This window comes from Anomaloglossus baeobatrachus, chromosome 4 (genome assembly GCF_048569485.1).
Source record: "Anomaloglossus baeobatrachus isolate aAnoBae1 chromosome 4, aAnoBae1.hap1, whole genome shotgun sequence".
In the NCBI taxonomy this organism is placed as follows: Eukaryota; Metazoa; Chordata; class Amphibia; order Anura; family Aromobatidae; genus Anomaloglossus; species Anomaloglossus baeobatrachus.
Window position 1 is genome coordinate 492,236,101 of NC_134356.1, and position 15,487 is coordinate 492,251,587.

The window sequence follows — 15,487 nt, forward strand, 5'->3', positions numbered from 1 at the left end:
TAATTGACTGAGGGTCAATTGACCCTCTTTCGGGGCTCCAGGTGGAAGCTCGAATTTCTGGGACTTCTAGTGTTAATTTATTCAGATATTGAGAATAAGCACCACATGCAGAAGGGGATGAATTTATATGCCTTTGCTGATATCAATGAAGCTGTTAATGGTTGACAGAGGAATGTTCTGCCACGCTGAATGTACTTGAGCAAATCTTCAAGATCCACTCTGTTGGTAGTGCCCTTTGCAATTGTCGACCAAGTTATGATTAAGAGGTTTTTTACTTGAAACGCGTAAACCAGACTGGGTATATGTATATTTCTGTCTTCTCCATGTTTACAGTTCTTAATCTTCAATTGGAATAAAAGATGAGTCTTGGAGTGCTGGACCCTTATTCCATTTGTTTTTGTACTTCTGATGGTTGTTTGGTCCATGTACCTGTGCAGAGGACTGCTGCAGGGTGGTGCAGGCACAACAGGCGTGGACCACTGCAGGGTGGTGCAGGCACAACAGGTGTGGACTGCTCTAGGGTGGTGCAGGCACTCAGAACTTCAGGTTGAAGATTCAAACACGACTTTATTCACAAGACACAGCAGGACGTCAGGTACAGAACACAGCAGGACTAGGTACCACAGCAGGACTTCAGATACAGAACACATGAACAGGGCTTGAGTCAAAGGATACGCCGATCCCTGTATACGCAGATACCTGAATACACTAGACCCATGGTTAGCCGGACTCAGACAGGATACCAGACTCAGACAGGTGACCGGACTCAGGCAGAACACCGGACTTCAGGAGCAGCAGACTCCAGCAGTTAGACAGGACAAACATACAGGTACTAGATTAGAAATGTAATGAGAAAGAAATGCTCTGGCCCTTCCCAACAGGGGAGGGAGACCTAAATAGCTGGTGCCTCCCAGCAATAGGCTGGAGACACCTTAGCAGTATGCGCATCCTTCCTAATAAAAGGAAACCTCTAGGATGGAGGCTTAGAAACTCCAAACAATATGTGCAAGGTCTGCGGCCTAGGCGGGAGCAAAAGCCGACACTCACGTGGGCATCCACGGGGGGATGAGCCAGGGACTGTACTACATGTAGACGGCAAGGAAGAGGGGAGAGCAGGGACACTGCGCAAGGATGCAGAGGAGCGCCTGCATACTTGGGGAGCTTTCCTGCTGGATGAATCTCTTCCCCTTTTGGACCCAGTAGGAGCTCGCCTTCCACCCAGCTGCTGATTAGCATTATCTTGCTGCTAAATACCTCTCCCTTCCTCGGACTGCTGCTGGTGATAGTTTCAGTTAATTTAAGCCTTGGTTGCAAGCAGGTGGCTTGTACTCCACTGTGGTATCGTTGCTAAAAACTTTGCTGAACTTCTACCGAAGTCATCTGTAAATAAGTAGTTCATGCAGGTTTTCCCCTGTGTGTCCTCCTTGTGTTGTCTAGACTGTTTAGTGGGGTTGACGAAGAGCTCATCCCATCCATTCCTTATTTAGGGCCCAGCACTAGGGATACCTAGGGTCAGGTATCTGGCTCGGAGCAGGAACCTATTTAGGGTGGTGAGGTACCCCAGGGACGAGCAGTAGGTTTGGTCAGGGGTCACCATCCTCTTTTTCCCTAACACAGGGTTTCCCTTCCCCTTCTCCTGGTACTTCCCCGTATTTTTTTTCTTTTTTTCATCTAATCATCCTGTGATTTCCATAAATCCCTTACTTTTCTGTCATGGTGTTGCAAATTTAATGTTGACGAGTGTAAAAATGAAGCTGGTCAACTGATGATGTGATTGTACAATGCAACAGTAAAGTACTGGAACCCAGTAGGAATCCGGTGAATAAGAGCAGTTGCTGAGAGAAGCCCTCGCAAACAAACTTAGGAACTTTGTCAAAAAAATGTGGTTTGTGTTCACATTTTATGAGACCTGTAACTTGTTTACATTTTTTAACCCATCTGAGGGGCTTGATTTTTTGCACTCCAGGGTAATATTTTTATTGATACCATTTTTGGGGTAAATAAGAGGTTTTGATTGCTTGTTACTGTATTTTCTTTGGGGGGAAGGGGAGGAGTAGGAAGTGTGACTGAAAAATGTCAATTCTGGAGTTTCAAGTTTTCACTTTTAGGCATTTGTCGTACAGTTTACATCATTTTATAATTTCATAGATTAGACTGTGCCATACTTTTTTACTGTCTGTTTCCTTTTTTTTTTATATAATATCTGGAAAAGAGGTGATATTAAACTTTGAGGTTTTTCATATTTTTTTTATGTTCAGTTTTACTTTATTCTCTCCATAGTGGCCTTCAACTATATATTGCAATGCTACAGTACTGCTGTATGTTAGAAATGAAGCCAAGCCCAGGACTGCGCCTCACAGGAGGACTATAATAACCACCATGGAGGTCGCCAATAAGCCCTGGCTGCCATAGTAGCTCCCTGTGATTACTATATGTATATATACTGTATATATATAAGTATAAATCACACACACACACACACCTGCATTGACCACAACTGCACAGGTACAGTTATATATATATATATATATATATATATATATATATATATATATATATATTATATATAGACATACAGTATATAGCACACAGTTGTGGTCAATGCAACAGTATGTATTGTGTATATACTGATATATATATATATATATATATATATATATATACACATACAGTATAACATTAACCATGACATACAAAGCCATCCACAACCTGTCTCCTCCCTACATCTGTGACCTAGTCTCCCGGTACCTACCTGCACGCAACCTCAGATCCTCACAAGATCTCCTTCTCTGCTCCTCTCTTATCTCCTCTTCCCACAATCGCGTACAAGATTTCTCCCGTGCCTCCCCCATACTCTGGAACACTCTACCTCAGCACATCAGACTCTCCCCTACCGTGGAAAGCTTCAAAAGGAACCTCAAGACCCACCTCTTCCAACAAGCCTACAACCTACAATAGCCCTCAGTCCAGTACACCACTGCGCAACCAGCTCTGTCCTCACCTATTGTACCATCACCCATTCCCTATAGACTGTGAGCCCTCGCGGGCAGGGTCCTCTCTCCTCCTATACCAGTCTGTTTTGTACTGTTAATCATACCTCCCAACCGTCCCGGATACAGCGGGACAGTCCCTCTTCTGAGCCTTTGATCCCGGGTCCCGCCCGTGAGGCTGTTTGTCCCGGCTCCACCCACCCACTGTAGCCCCGCCTCGCTGTTTCTCCCTTCTACTATTCATTACAGAGCCGACCGCGCACCTACTCCTGTGACTGCTGCTGAGGTATGAATCACCCCCTGCAGCAGAGCGACCCCCCTGCAGCAGAGCGACCCCCCCCTGCAGCAGAGATCCCCCCCCCCCCTGCACCAGAGCCGACCCCCCCAGTCCCGGAGCCTGCGTTTGTCTGCAGCTGTTCTCTGATTCCCCGTGTGCGGCTTCTCACTGCTGCAGACACGCGGGGAATCAGGAAGCTGAGGAGACCGTGCAATCAGCACTTATCTCCTGCAGATAGCAGTGACAATAACCTATGCAGAGTGACATCTGCAGGCTTCTATTACCGATCAGTGGTCTCCTGCCTGTGGAGCAGAGCTGCTGGGTCCTAGCTTCCCAACAGCTTCAGCTCTGCTTTATCCTGGCTCCCCTACCAGTTAAAGGGAAACTGTCAGCAGAAATTTCACAATAAAAATAAAAGATTCCCCTCTCCAGCTCCTGGGCTGCTTCTAGAAAGGTTCCTGTTGTTATTGTGCCCCCTTTGAGACCTACAAAAATACTTTATGAAGTCTTACCTTTTTGTATGCAAATGTGTTTTTATGGTCACGGGGGCGGGCTGTCTGGCGTCCGTTATTCCCCCTCCTGCCGCTTTACGCAGTCCCCCATTGCTCATTTACATACACAAGGACGCCTTCCTCATGTAACTGTCCTCCCGAAGTTTTGCGCATGTGAACGCTTTTTCAGGTGATTGCGCAGGCACGAGATTATGGGCGGCGCTGTGATTGTCATCAGCAGCGTTAACCAAGTACCCGCCCATAATCTCGTGCCCGCACTTTTCCCTCTGACTCCACCGTTATGCGCAAGTGCTGGCCATATGAACCATGTTACCTATTACTGCTTGCACGAGATTATGGGCGGGTACTTGGATGACTTTGCTGATGACAATCACAGCGCCGCCCATAATCTCGCGCCCACGGTAATAGGTAACATGGTTCATATGGCCAGTGCTTGCGCATAACGGTGGAGGCAGAGTGAGAAGCGCGGGCACGAGATTATGGGCGGGTACTTGGATGACTTTGCTGATGACAATCACAGCGCCGCCCATAATCTCGCGCCCATGGTAATAGGTAACATGGTTCATATGGACAGTGCTTGCGCATAACGGTGGAGGCAGAGTGAGAAGCACGGGCACGAGATTATGGGCGGGTACTTGGATGACTTTGCTGATGACAATCACAGCGCCGCCCATAATCTCGCGCCCATGGTAATAGGTAACGTGGTTCATATGGCCAGTGCTTGCGCATAACGGTGGAGGCAGAGTGAGAAGCGCGGGCACGAGATTATGGGTGGGTACTTGGATGACGCTGCTGATGACAATCACAGCGCCGCCCATAATCTCGCGCCTGCGCAATCACCTCAAAAGCGTTCACACTTTGCACAGTGCTTACTCCCGCGAGAGTGGCACTGGGCATGCACAAAACTTCAGGAGGACAGTTACATGAGGAAGGCGTCCTCATGTATGGAAATGAGCAATGGGGGACGGCGTACAGCGGCAGGAGGGGGAATAACGGACGCCAGGCAGCCCGCCCCCGTGACCATAAAAACAGATTTGCATACAAAAAGGTAAGACTTCATAAAGTATTATTTTAGGTCTCAAAGGGGGCACAATAACAACAGGAACCTTTCCAGAATGCAGCCCAGGAGCTGCAGAGGGGAATCTTTTATTTTTTTTGCTAAATTTCTGGTGACAGGTTCCCTTTAAAGGGAACCTGTCAGGTGCAATCTGCACTCAGAGCCAGGAGCAGTTCTGGGTGTATATTGCTAAACCCTCCCTAACTGTCCCTGTATACACTAGCATAGATAAAGGCATCTATAGAAAAAGTATTTTTAAAGAGCTTATATCTTATGCTAATTAGCGCGGGGACTAGTCCCAAGGGCGTTACTTCACTTGGCTAGTCGGCTCATATAGCGTGTTAGTACTCACACAGGGGCGTAATAACATGCTAACATGCTATGCGAGCCGACTAGCCAAGTGAAGTAACGCCCTTGTGACTAGTCCCCGCGCTCATTAGCATAAGATATAAGATCTTTAAAAATATTTGTTCCTGATCTCTTTATCTATGCTAGTGTATACAGGGACGGTTAGGCAGGGATTAGCAATATACACCCAGAACTGCTCCTGGCTCTGAGTGCATATTGCACCTGACAGGTTCACTTTAAAGGGAACCTGTCACCAGATTTGGGGCCTATAAGCTGCGGCCACCACCAGCGGGATCTTATGTATACATTCTAACATGCTGCATACCTCCCAACCGTCCCGGATACAGCGGGACTTTCACGCTTTACGTTGTTTGTCCCGTTGCCACGGGCGGGACGGCCGGCTCCCGGGCTCCGCCCACCCACTCTCCGCCTCCCTGCTTTTCCCTCCTACCATCCTAGTAGACGTGGCATAGAGAGGAGCGCTGCCTGTGCTGCTGCTGGTACAGTAAACTAATCTCCCCAGCGCTGATTTCCCTCCCTCCCCCCTCACCCCCGGCCGGAGCCTGTCTGTGCGGTCGGCCCGCCACCTGTCTGTGCGGGCGCCCCCCGCCGCCTGTCTGTGCGGGCGCCCCCCTGCCGCCTGTCTGTGCGGGCGCCCCCCTGCCGCCTGTCTGTGCGGGCGCCCCCCTGCCGCCTGTCTGTGCGGGCGCCCCCCTGCCGCCTGTCTGTGCGGGCGCCCCCCTGCCGCCTGTCTGTGCGGGCGCCCCCCGCCGCCTGTCTGTGCGGGCGCCCCCCTGCCGCCTGTCTGTGCGGGCGCCCCCCTGCCGCCTGTCTGTGCGGGTGCCCCCCTGCCGCCTGTCTGTGCGGGCGCCCCCCTGCCGCCTGTCTGTGCGGGCGCCCCCCTGCCGCCTGTCTGTGCGGGCGCCCCCCGCCGCCTGTCTGTGCGGGCGCCCCCCGCCTAATTGTGCGGGCGGCCGGCCGCCTCTCTTTGCGGGCGGCTGGCCGCCTCTCTGTGCGGGCGGCCCGCCGCCTGTCTGTGAAGGCGGCCGGCCGCCTGTCTGTGAAGGCGACCGGCCGCCTCACTGTGGCTGCCTGCGTGTCCGTGCTGGAGGCCCGCCGGCTGCCTGCGTGTCCGTGCTGGAGGCCCGCCGGCTGCCTGCGTGTCCGTGCTGGAGGCCCGCCGGCTGCCTGCGTGTCCGTGCTGGAGGCCCGCCGGCTGCCTGCGTGTCCGTGCTGGAGGCCCGCCGGCTGCCTGCGTGTCCGTGCTGGAGGCCCGCCGGCTGCCTGCGTGTCCGTGCTGGAGGCCCGCCGGCTGCCTGCGTGTCCGTGCTGGAGGCCCGCCGGCTGCCTGCGTGTCCGTGCTGGAGGCCCGCCGGCTGCCTGCGTGTCCGTGCTGGAGGCCCGCCGGCTGCCTGCGTGTCCGTGCTGGAGGCCCGCCGGCTGCCTGCGTGTCCGTGCTGGAGGCCCGCCGGCTGCCTGCGTGTCCGTGCTGGAGGCCCGCCGGCTGCCTGCGTGTCCGTGCTGGAGGCCCGCCGGCTGCCTGCGTGTCCGTGCTGGAGGCCCGCCGGCTGCCTGCGTGTCCGTGCTGGAGGCCCGCCGGCTGCCTGCGTGTCCGTGCTGGAGGCCCGCCGGCTGCCTGCGTGTCCGTGCTGGAGGCCCGCCGGCTGCCTGCGTGTCCGTGCTGGAGGCCCGCCGGCTGCCTGCGTGTCCGTGCTGGAGGCCCGCCGGCTGCCTGCGTGTCCGTGCTGGAGGCCCGCCGGCTGCCTGCGTGTCCGTGCTGGAGGCCCGCCGGCTGCCTGCGTGTCCGTGCTGGAGGCCCGCCGGCTGCCTGCGTGTCCGTGCTGGAGGCCCGCCGGCTGCCTGCGTGTCCGTGCTGGAGGCCCGCCGGCTGCCTGCGTGTCCGTGCTGGAGGCCCGCCGGCTGCCTGCGTGTCCGTGCTGGAGGCCCGCCGGCTGCCTGCGTGTCCGTGCTGGAGGCCCGCCGGCTGCCTGCGTGTCCGTGCTGGAGGCCCGCCGGCTGCCTGCGTGTCCGTGCTGGAGGCCCGCCGGCTGCCTGCGTGTCCGTGCTGGAGGCCCGCCGGCTGCCTGCGTGTTTGTGCTGAATGGGTGTGGATGGGGAGTGGATATGGGCGTGACTGTGAAATGGGTGTGGTTAGGGGGCGTGGCCTAAAAATTTGCCGCGGCGCGCTACGCGCGCCGCAAACTTTGTCCCTCTTTTCCTTCTTTAAAAGTTGGGAGGTATGCTGTTAATGATTGTTGTACGTATACCCTCTTTCACCGTAAAGCGCCATGGAATAAATTATTTTTATATTTTACTTGCAGTAACCACAACTGAGTATATATGCGGGTTCAGCTTCATATGGGAAAATGATTTATTCATCAATATATATATATTATATATATATATATATATATATATATATATATACACATATATATGTGCAGATTTAATAAACAATGCTTGTAAGTGTAATGGCTACATGCAATGCAGTCAATTCATCTCCTTAATCCGCCCTCACAGCTACATTGTCTATAATCCACCTTTATAAACTACGTTTCCCATGATGCCCTTGGTCAGTAAAGCTGACTAGTACAGCTCGTTACCTGCGATGTGACGTCATTCATCCCTAGGACGATGTTAGCCATATTTACTACTGGTAACAAGGCGCCTATTTCCCTGTGTATGTGACAGAGACCGTCCCTAACACATGCTGGCTGCTATTTTACTTACTTCGCTATTGGCACTCTCAGGTAATAAGCAATAGCTGTCTGTCAGAATAAAATCTTTCCTCGTAGTCTCATTCATACCTGAGTAAAGATGGCGGCTGCATACTCAGTAGTCAATGCTTTGTATCTGCTGCTGGAATGTCGCCACCTATCGGTCGGAGGATAGAAGCGGTACCCTTGCTGGACATCACTGGAAGAGCTAACGGGAGACTGCAGGGTAAGGGCAGCGATGCTTCTTTGTACACATCGTGCTGTTCATGCGCCTGGTATTGGTGAGCGGCAGCATTCATTATACAGGTGGCTGGTAACAGTGTGCTCTGTGCTGTGCTGCTGCACCTGTGTGATGGGGTGACAGCTGGGGGGGGGGCTGGAGCAGCACACACCTATGAAGAGTGTGGCAGGTAGGAGCCATCAGCCTGCGGTGTGCTGCCACTGACTACATGGGCGCAGTGTGTGATGGCTCTGCTGCAGCCCTGTGTGATGGAACTGGGTGTGTTGTGCCCTCCATCACTGCACTGGAGAGCAGGCACTCCGGGATCCTACTACAGCGCTGATTTCACCAACTGCTGCAAGCTGCTGGCTACATGTACGGGGATGGAATTATATAACATATACACACACTAGAAATATAGATGCAATACTTTTGTTTTTGCTCCCATTATCATGAGTGGTGTATATCGCACATCACCTCACGACATCACCTCACGACATCACCTCACGACATCACCTCACGACATCACCTCACGACATCACCTCATGTTGCAGCATGATAATGACGGCCCCATGTTGTATGGATCTGTGCACAATTCCTGGAAGCTGAAAACATCCCAGTCCTTCCATGGCCGCATACTCACCGGACACGTCACCCATTGAGCATGTGTGGGATGCTCTGGATGGAGGTATATGTCAGTGTGTTCAAGTTCCTGCCAATATCCAGCAACTTCGCACAGCCATTGAAGAGGAGTGGACCATCATTTTACAAGCCACAATCAACAACCTGACCAACTGTATGTGACGATGTGTGACACTGCGTGAGGCAAATGATGGTCATACCAGAATCCAACTGATTTTCTGACCCCTCAAAACCACCAATCCTGTAAAACTGCACATTTTACAGCAACATTTTATTGTGGCCAGTCTAAGGCGCACCTGTGCAATAATCATCATCCTGATATGCCACACCTGTGAGGTGAATGGATTATCTCAGAACAGAAGCGCTCACTAAGGCCTGCGCCACACATCCGTGCCTCCGGCACGTGTTTGTCATTTTTTACACGTACCGGCGGCACGGAGAAATGTACAGCAATGCTACCCTATGGTAGCAGGCACACACACGTAAAACCACACGGAACGTGTGTCCGTGTGCGTTTGTACGTGTGTGCGATTTTCAAAGCGCTGACATGTCAGTGTTTTCTCCCGCAGCACGGGTGTTACACGGCCCGCACCCGTACCACACGGGTGTAGTGTGGATGCGGTCCCGTGTGACACGCGCCGGAGAAAACACACATGTCAGGGAAAAAAATAAAAAACATTAACTCACCTTCTCCAGCCCTCCTGTCTCTGCCGCTGCTGCCTCTTGCTGCCGACCGCCGCTCATTAATCTCATAGAATATTCACTTCACTGCCTGGCAGCAGCAGCAGCGGGGAGACGGGAGGGCTGGAGACCGAGGATCAGCACCACGGACAGCAGCGCGGACAGCAGGAAGGACCAGGTGAGTATGTTAATTACCGGTTCTACGTGTGCTATCGCGGATAGCACACGTAGAACACACGTGTCACGCACGTACCAGACACACGTACTTACCTGCACGCAACACGCAGGGAAAATACGTGTCTCTCGGCACGTGCGTGAAATTCACGTGAGTGTGGCAGAGGCCTTAGGGCCGTTTCACACATCTGACATTTCGCCGGATTACCGGATCCGTCACACTCCAGTACAGTGTTAATACTGTACAATGGCATTGCGGCAACCTCCGGTCACATGACAGTATGTGACCGGAGCTTGCCGCGATGCCATTGTATAGTATTAACACTGTACTGGAGTGTGACGAATCCGGCGAAATGTCAGATGTGTGAAACGGCCCTAACACTGATCTAGACAAATTTGTGAACAATTTATGAGAGAAAAAGGCCTTTTGTGTACACAGGAAAGTCTTAGATCTTAGAGCAAAATGGGATATATATATATAATGTGTGTGTGTGTGTGTATATATATATATATATATATTATAATATAATTAATGTATATGTGTGTGTGTGTGTATATACATACATACATACATACATAGCTAGATAGATACATATATATGTGTGTGTGTATATATATATATATATACGCGTGCGCCCTGGTCATGGTGCTTCCAGCTGTGTGCAGCAGGGTGTGTGCTCTGCAGCATGACCCAGTATTTCCGCTGTTCTGTGGATATAGGTGATCCCTCTCTGCTGGTATTTATATCTCGCTATTTGGGATTCCCTGCTGTGGCGTCTTCTCCATTATGTAACGCTGATTGAAATAAAAGTGGAATATTCAGCGAACACTGAGAATAACACTGATCTGTAATAGTGAAAGAAGATTGATGCGGAATAAGACGACAATTCTATCAAATACTAATCATATTGATACTAACTTGATACCGGCAGAAACATCCAGTATTAAACTGATGAGAGGTATCATATATTGATCAGTGCACTCTGGGGTGCCAGGACCCTCCAATAACAGACTCTGGGGGCTACTGTTTAACTACATGCAAATATCACATTATTGTCATTCATATTTTTACCTATGTGTCTATATAATAATAATAATATGGGTAGTTTTTAAATTAATTTCTTACTTGCTTATATTGCACTATTAATAACACAAACATCATCACTGTCCCCATTGGGGCTCACAATCTAATTCTTTATCAGTATGTCTTTGGAGTGTAGGTATAAACTGAGGCAAACATAGAGAGAACAAACATACAACTTGTCTGTTTTGGGATCTGAACCCCGGACCGCAGTGCTGTTAACACTGAGCTACATTGCAGTAGATAAAATGCTGCTTTTCTATTTACATAGTGAATCAAGTGTATGGTGCATGCTATTGTATGAGGGTGGAGGGCCTCTCCTGCAAAGGGGTCCTTTGAAATCCTGCCTGTGGTCGGGCTTCAAAGGCGACTGTGATTTTGACTATATGCAGCAATGGTATGGCACTACTGTACATAGCAGAAGCAATCAGACGATCACAGCTTCAAGTCCCGGGACTGATAAAACCAGTAAAAAGTAAAAAAATGTTTTTAGAAGATAGGATTTTTTTTTTTAAAACATAAAAGTTCAATTCACCCCCTTTACCCCATTAAAAATAAAGATCATAAGATTATTAAAAAAAATACACATGTGGTATTGTTCCATTCACAAATGTCCAATCTATCAAAGTATAAAGATAAATATCACGATCAGTAAGCAAAAAAATCCAATTTTTTTTCTTGTCGCTGCAGTACAATACAAATTGCTGTAACAAGTGATCAAAACGTCATATCTATCCGAATATGGTATCAATAAAAACATTGTCTCGCCCCACAAAAAAAAACAAGCCATCTCACGGCTCCATTGACCAAAAAATGAAAATATTATGTGTCTTGGCAAATGGCGACACAACCACTAAGATTTTGGGGGGCAAATGTCTGTTTTTTTTTCTTCTCCACTAAAATAATACAAAATCTGGACATGTTTGGTATTTCCGTAATCATACTGATGAAGAGAATCATGTTGTGAGGTTATTATTACCACAAAATGTGCACCATAAAAACAATTCCCCAAAATACATGCCAGAATTGTGTTGTTTTTTTTCCCACAATTTCTACCCATTTGGAATTTTGTTCAGCCTTACAGTTCACTATGTGTTAAAATGAACGGTGTCCTTTAAAAGTACAACTTGTCCCGCAAAAATACAAGCCCTCATAAATACAAGCCCTCATAAATACAAGCCCTCATATGTCTGTGTGGATTGAAAAATAAAAATGTTATGGCTCTGGGAAGAAGGAGAGGAAAACACAAAAATTGGCTACATTGTGTACTGCTTACAGGGGTTTTCTTAGGCTGCTTTCACACATCCGTTTTTTGCTGTGCGGCACAATACGGCGCTCTGCAGAAAAAAACGCAACCGTTTTTTTTGCCGCCGGTTGCGTTTTTCCCGCATAGACTTGCATTAGCGCTGTATTGTGCCGCATGGCCTTGCTTTGCGTACGTTTTTTGCCGGATGCGGCATATTTAGCCCATGTGGCGGCCGGATGGAACGTTGCCTGGCACTTTTTTTGTGCGGCGAAAAAACCGCATCGTGCCGGATCCGGCGCAATGCGACACGATTTACAATGCAAGCCTATAGACTTCAGATGCAGCGTCCTGCGGCAAAAACCACATCCGGCCGCCGGATGCGGTTTTTTGCACTGTGCATGCTCAGTATCAAGTCGCATCCGTCAAAAAATGGACGGGCCGCATGGAAAAACGCATGCAACGGATCCGTTTTTTTTCGCCGCATCCATTGCATAGGTTTTTGAGCCGGATTGAGCTGCTCAGCACAAACCGGATGTGTGAAAGCAGCCTCTAATCTTAAAATATTTGATCAGATGTGCTCCCTGCTAGTCTCTGATTGCCTAGCTGCAGTGATTAACTATCTGTCTGATCATGTGATGCTGCTGCTGATTATTGGTCATAGTGATCTCATTCTGTCAGAAGGAGGTAATTGGCTGCAGCGGTCACCAGGGTAGAAAGCAGCACCATTGCTGTAGCAAACACAGACAGCTGATTTGTAGGGAACTTGTTACCTTCAAAACTTACTTAGTTTTCTGTGTGTTTATATTATGTTAGACTGATTTACAGGAAGCTCAACTACAGTGAGAAAATGAAGTTTGTTCTCCCTGCAGCCACTTGCAGTGCAGTATCCATCACCACTCACTACACAGTGATCGTGCTGTAATCACTCACCTATACCTTGAGTGACAGCCAGATTTACATACACACACTGTGTAGTGAGTGATGACTGTAGTAGCCCCCTTCACCGCCACAATAAGTGCAAGAAAGAGGCTGCAGGGAGGATCTAACTTAATTTTCTCATTATAGCTGCTCTTCCAGTATCATAATTTAAACGCGGTTTAACTATAGATTACCGCATATCTGTAAATAACACTTTTGGAGGTGACAGAGTCCCTTTAAAGATAGTCTGTCATGTAAAAAAAATGCTATTAAACCGCATTATTAATTATGGGGTTCATCTGAAGCTTAATAGTGTTCCAAAACTTCCTGGCCACTGCACTAAAATCCAGGCAACCAGGAGGAAATTACCTTTATTACTCCCAGCAGCCTTGGGATTTCAGTCATAGAGGTGCTGCTGGAGCAGTTTCAATCACCGCTCAGTATACAGTGAGCTCCGTCTGTAACTACATCCCCGTCACTGACTGACAGCCATCTCTGCATAAGTTAATTTCCTCCCAGTAACTGGGCTTTCAGTCACTGCTAGGTATACAGTGAACAGCGTCTGTAACCTGGCGCTGACTGACAGCTGGCTCTGCCTAAGTTAATTTCCTCCCATTAGCCAAGCTTTCAGTCCTCCCAGTAGCCAGGCTTTCAGTCACTGCTTGGTATACAGTGAACAGCGTCTAACCTGGCGCTGACTGAATTTCCTCCCAGTAGCCGGGCTTTCAGTCACTACTCGGTATACAGTGAGCAACGTTTATAACCTGGCCCTGAATGACAGCCGGCTCTGTATAAATTAATTTCCTTCCAGTAGCTGGGCTTTCAGTCACCGCTCAGTATACAGTGAGCAACGTCTGTAACCTGGCACTGACTGACAGCCGGCTCTGTATAAATTAATTTCCTTTCAGTAGCTGGGCTCAGTCACCGCTCAGTATAGTATACAGTGAGCAACGTCTGTAACCTTGCACTGACTGACAGCCGGCTTTGCATAAATTCATTTTCTTCCAGTAGCTGGGCTTTCAGTCATTGCTCGGTATACAGTGAGCAGCGTCTGTAACCTGGCACTGACTGACAGAGGGCTCTGCCTGCTTAAGTTAATTTCCTCCCAGTGTGACGGCCTGGCAGTTTTAGAATGTTAATAACCTGCAGATCACCCCATAATGAATAATGGGGGGGCTAATAGCATATTTTGACATGACAGGTTCCTATTGAGACGGAGAGTATAGGCTCTCTTGTTATTTCATACCATTCCCTCACTTTGGCAACACTGTTTAGGATCTCAGAATAACCCCTTTAATGGTCTCAGTGGTGAAAGAATTGTTGAACGATAACCAAGACATTAGTCTACCAAATTTTACTACGCCGCTGGGACAAAATTAAAATTCATTCTCGACTAATAAAATCTATGACGGAATCTCACTATTTCCTATGAATCTGCATGTGAATGGCTTCATTATAATAAATAAAACCAGAGCACAATACACAGAAAAGTATTTCCAACTCTCCTCATTCTTACACAAGTGTGAAATATTGCGCATGGCGTTACGCTTTTAGTTTTCTCCGTAGAGTTGGTGTCATCCCATCATCATCATCTTACTACTCCAGTTGCCCCTATATCTAAAATGGACAAATAAACCATTATGGCTTATCCTCGTCTGGGATCCTCTTTCTTCTGGGCTTGAACTGGTTAAATCATCCTGTAATAGTTTCTCCTGACCTGTGGTGTATGAGACATAATTGACGTTTTAGATATTTTAATGGAACATCTGATGTCGAAAATCCCACAGAAGGTACTAGGTGCATCATGGCCACTTATATAGGCTCCAATAACGCAGATGCCATATGTGATGGATTCTGAGAACATCCTCAGCAATCAATAACTGCAGGAAGCACATATGTATGAAGGCAGTAATGGAGGGTTGTATCCTCTGTATGGGGTGCGCTTACATCTGACCTCACTATAGCAGTGGATGTGGAGTAAATCAATATAAGAAGAGCTAAACCGCAAAGGGAAGGGTGCCATCTGTACAAGATGACCGATAAATGTAATGTATGCAGTGTCCTATTATACATTGGTCAGTGGTTGTGACTTTCTGGTGCAGACAGAGCTTCCTGGGAGATGTAGTTCTGCAGGATGGAGAACAGCACTGTAGAACCTAGAAATGTCCATATGTGTAAGCACAGGTGCTCCGCTGTATGTAACTCCCATAGCAGTCATTGGCGAGGGACGCCAGATGCTTGGCCACCTCTACTGGCACTGCCACAACTTGTAATGGAGACCCCCGTTCTGGAGATGTGTGCAGGTACCAGCTGTGGGGCCCGCATTAATTGTGTATGGCAAGTCATGTGATGTGGCTATGGCACAATTGTCTATCATGAGACCCAATTTAAGAGAAATCCAGTAACACATTCATGCTAAGGACCTGCAGATACAGATAGTCTTGTGCTTTATTCTCCACCCATCAAGGGGCCAAAACACTAATGTGGCATATGCCCTAAATGCCTGTCAGTGGGTGCCCCCTGTAGGACCAATTCAGTAAGAGATTCTAGTTATTGGCCTGAAGGTACAGGTGTTCTGGCGCCTCATGCTCTGCCCAACAAGTGGGCCACAAGGGTTATTTCCA

General features: G+C 49.0%; 1 protein-coding gene across 2 annotated transcripts in view; it reads left to right on the forward strand.

The window, feature by feature from the left end:
- The first annotated feature begins 8,053 nt into the window (after positions 1-8,053).
- Positions 8,054-15,487, forward strand: part of LOC142303918 (tropomodulin-2-like) — a 139,148-nt gene continuing 131,714 nt past the window's right edge. Inside the window, exon 1 of one of the 2 annotated variants that reach the window (XM_075345787.1) lies at positions 8,054-8,127. The gene's annotated coding sequence lies outside the window, so the exon portion shown is untranslated. The remainder of the gene's footprint in view (positions 8,128-15,487) is intronic. The other variant, XM_075345788.1, reaches the window with a different exon arrangement.